We start from the raw sequence: 4,679 nt of genomic DNA, 5'->3' as shown, positions 1-4,679 counted from the left end.
CGCAGTGCAGACGCAGACGGGTCTGGGCGCGCCGCCGCACGAGGCCCCAGTGCGCCACGGGGCCCGCCTCTCGCAGGCGTCCGCACCCTCGCCTGACTGTTAAGGGTGGGACCTCAGCGCCATTCCGCGCTGCCCTGCATCCGAGTCGGCCCGGGCGCCGAGGGCAGACCGGGCACCGCCCAGTCACCCTTTTCCGGGGTCCTCCGCGAGAACCGGCGCCCGGAGCGGACCCCCATCAGGCCGCCTCGCCTGTGCCTGGCGGCCGCCGGGCACCTGTGCGACGGCGACGCACTTCCAGAGAGGACCGCTCCGGTGCCGCGGGTGGTTAGGTGGTGGTTGTGCCATTCCTCCGACCGACATCGGAGAGCCCCTGCGAGTGCTCGGCACCGGGGACGCACCCGCCTGGGTCTGGGCGGCCTCTGGACCACGTCTCCAGGGGCACGGCCCTGCCCCTCCTGGCAGCCGCGTCCTCTGGTCCCGGGTTCTGAAGGGCGTGTCAGGCGACAGAGCCTTTCTAAAAGCACCTGACACCAGTGCGCCTCCCTTACGTGTCGGAAGCCCAAGGGTTTAGGAAAAGGCCCCTGGATGCGACTGTCATCCCTAAGACCAAAAGGAGCAGAAAGCGGTTCCCTCGACATCAGGTCAGAAGTGCTGATATAACTTGCAGCCCAAACGCAGAAGTCTCTACGATGGCGCCATCCGAGATGATAAAAAGTCAAAGCCAGTTCACAAATAACTACTCCCTTGAAAGCCCTTCTGTTGACTTGCCATCGAAGTGTCACGATGGAGCCCGAGTGGTGGTGCCGCCTGTAATCCCAGCGGCTGGGGACGCTGAGGCAGGAGGATCGCAAGATCAAAGCCAGCCTCAGCAATGGGTGAAGCGCCAAGCAATTCAGTGAAACCCTCTGCCACACGACCAGCGCTGGCTTCATGAAAGAAGGTTCGATTCACGAGATTTAGATTAAAGAGACAAAACTCCTATTACTTTTTTTTTTTTTTTTTTTTTTTTTTTTGCGTACACAACATTTGTACGTGGTCCAGAGGATGGAACCCGGGCCGCATGCATGCCAGGCGAGCGCGCTACCGCTTGAGCCACATCCCCAGCCCATCCTATTACTTTTAATACCAGCTCCAGGACGGCTTTTCCTAGCTCCTGCCTCCAGCTACCTAATGCGGTATCCAGGTTTACAGGAGGGAGAGAACACACCAGGGAGTGGACTTTTATTGGGGAACAAAAAATTCAAGGGAAAATCCCATCCAATGAAGCTTAAGGGGGGCAGCATCCCAAGGTCAGGGGCGATGTTTCGGTCTTCGCGGAAGTGGCCAGGCAGCCTCTGCACGGGCAAGCCCTCAGACCTGGAAAAGGATGGGGAATAGCTCTGACACAGCTGTGTCTAAGCGCCTCTCATCCAGCCAGGGAGGTAACTCAAATCAGGTGCGAGGATGGCCTCCCACAAAATCCTGTCTCTGATAATAATACAAAATAGGGCTCGAGCTATGGCTCAGTGGTGGAGTGCCCCTGAATTCAACCCCCGGTCAAAGTGCCATAATAGAGCATGGAATGTTCGTTGATTATGTGGCTGGAAGAACAGAGCCAGCAAAATGAGCTGGAATGTCACCATCATTCAGAAGAAGGCTGAGTTTGTTTCATGTCTTGTGGGAACTCTATAACTAGAGCGAGTAAAGCATGGTTTGTGAGATTCAAAGAGTGCCACTGTCTGCCCCACTTCCAGAGGAAGAGTGCACCTCCTAGCAACAACTGAGACATACATCCATATGTGCTGGGAAACACCATCAAAAGTGAATACAACCCCAGCAGGTTTTTGATGTAGATAACAAAGGCCTATACTGGAAGAGAATGTCTGAAAGAACGTTTATTTCAATGAGAGAAAGCTGACCCTGGGTCTAGATGGATGCTGCTGCTTAGTGGAAATGCAGCTGGGGACAGATGAAGCCCTTGCTGGTGTACCACTCAGAAACTCCCAAGGCTCTGAAGGGGTACTCAAAGCCCAATTTGCCTATAATCTGGCACTCAAACAAAAAGTCTTGGGCTACCAGGAGCATCTTGAATGGTTTACATGCATTTTTTGCCCTGCTATTGAAAACTACTGTGCCCAGAATAATCTCACCAAGAAAACATTGCTCATTCTAGACAATGTGTCATACCACCCAGTAAATTTGAGTGATCTTTCTGATAATGTAAGAATAGAAGATCTTCAAGACAGTATAGCTGACTCAGTCTAGCCCATGGGTCAAGGTGTAGCCTCAGCCTTCAAAGCTCATTACCTGAGAAGGACTTTTGAGTACACCCGAGAAGCAGCAGATGGCAAGGATACAGCTGTGGTCAGAGTTTTGGAGAAATGACATAATGGATGCTGTAGATAATATTGTAGTATCTTGGGAGAAGATCAAGCTAGCAATGATGGGGGAGTGGGGGAGATTTGACTAGAGTGTGTTCATTCCCAGAGTTTTTCTCAAACAGATACAATTGCACAACTTCAATAAAACATTGTGACCCTTGCCAAGAATGTAGCCCTGGAAGAGATGGTAGAGACTGACTGAACCAGTTACTGTGATCCATGAAGAAGGTCTTTCAAATGAGAAAGTGATGCAGCTGGACCTGGAGCAGGCAGCAGGTCAGGAAGTGGGTCCTCCTACATCAGCTGACCACAGAATTGTCTGCAGCCTTTTCACATTTTGAAGCTGACTTGCAGGTCCTTACCAGTAACAGCTCTAATGATAAGTGAAAATTGAAAGTGTCAAGAATAATCAATGGCACAATAAGCTTCTACCAGGAATTATCTGAGAACCAGCAGGTTCTTTATCAAAATAAAAGCCAAAAGCACAAATATACTTCAATGTTGAGATCCAGATAGACCTCTGTGCTTCCAGGTGTTTAATATGCATAAACTTTCTGCTGGTATTTCCTTTTTTTTTTTTTCCCTAGATGTTGACAGACACAGTATTTTTGTTTTATTTTTATGTGGTGCTGAGGCTCAAACCCAAGACCTCACATGCTCTACCACTGAGCTCCAACTCAGAAAGGTATTTCCTTTTTGACAATTGGAAGTATCAGATTTTGTCATTAAAACTATTTATATCTGTGAAAACATTTTTTTATTTACATCAGGAAAAAAAGAGAAAACTTACAAAGAGGAGACTAGCCTTTTCAGACATTAGAGCAGAAGATCAAGGCCCCATAATTAAAGCAGTGTGAGAGTCAGGCTTGTGGATGGGAACAGAGAGTTCAAACATGGATGCAGATAGATTTTGCAAAAGATAGTTCAAGATAACTGGTTGACCGTTTGGAGGAACATAAAATTAGATCTATACCTCACAAAATATGCTCAAAACAGACCAGGAATCTAAAGAGAAATGTGAAACCATGCAAGTGTGCATGAGTGAATTTCTCTTCTTTTTTAGAAACAGGGTCTAGCTGTTACCCAGCTGGTCCTGAACTTCTGGGCTCAAATGACCCTCCTGCCTCAGTCTGCTGAGCCTAGAACTTGAGGCACATACCACCACTCCCAGAAGTGGATGCCTTTTAACCTAGGTGTAGGGAAAGTTTTTCAATGACTTGAAGCCCAGATTAAGTGAAACAAAATATTAATCAATTTTGGCCAAATAAAAGTATAATCAAAATAAAACATTTCCATGGGAATGCAAACAAGGTCAAAAGGTATTGAGAAACTGAAAGAAAATATTTGCAAGATATTTCACAATAAATGGGCTAAATCCCTAAAAGATTGAGAGGGAAAATACTAAAAATCCAATAGAAAATCGGACAAAAGACAATTCATGGGGCTGGAGATATGGCTCAAGTAGTAGTGCGCTTGCCTGGCATGTGTGAGGTACTTCAGCACCACATAAAAAAAAGACAGTTCATAAATAAATTAGATTCTGAAATATGAAAAGTTCAATCATACTTGTAATTAGAGAAATACAAATTAAAACTACACATTGTTTCTCATTACCTTCTTGCATATATCAGAAAGTGTGTGCCAGGCACGGGCATGGGCCTATTAGTCCCATCTATTCAGAAGGCTTGAATTCAAGACCACCCTTTGTGGCTTAGTAAGAAAAAAAGAGGCACATGAGGACACAGAAAACAGGTTGAAAGGCTACCACTGGCCTAATCTGGGACATTATGATTTCAGTAAAGAACTCAATGAATGGGGCTGGGGATGTGGCTCAAGCGGTAGCGCGCCCGCCTGGCATGTGTGCGGCCCGGGTTCGATCCTCAGCACCACATACAAACAAAGATGTTGTGTCCGCCGAGAACTAAAAAATAAATATTAAAAAATTCTCTCCCTCTTTCTCTCTCTCCCACTCTCTTTAAAAAAAAAAAAAAAAAGAACTCAATGAGTAAAGTAGAAACTTGAGGATATAAAAAGAGAAATAGAACTCTTCCAGATAATAGTCAACTTATAAATGTAGGTAGAATGACAATTAGTCAATCATCAATTGGTAGTGGACATCATTAGAATTGTTCTTCAAAATAATTCGTCTGGGGGCTGGGGAATGTAGATGTAGAACACATGCCTAGCACATGTGAGGTCCCTAGGTGTGATTACCAACAACCATCACCAAAAAAAAGTCTGATGCACCTTTCAAAAATGTCAGTGTTTGGTCAGATTAAAGGCTAAAGAGACTTGGCAACAGAATGTAGTCTGAGATTT

The sequence above is a fragment of the Callospermophilus lateralis genome, chromosome 18, assembly GCF_048772815.1.
Source record: "Callospermophilus lateralis isolate mCalLat2 chromosome 18, mCalLat2.hap1, whole genome shotgun sequence".
Taxonomy (NCBI): domain Eukaryota; kingdom Metazoa; phylum Chordata; class Mammalia; order Rodentia; family Sciuridae; genus Callospermophilus; species Callospermophilus lateralis.
Note: the sequence above shows the minus strand (reverse complement) of the source record.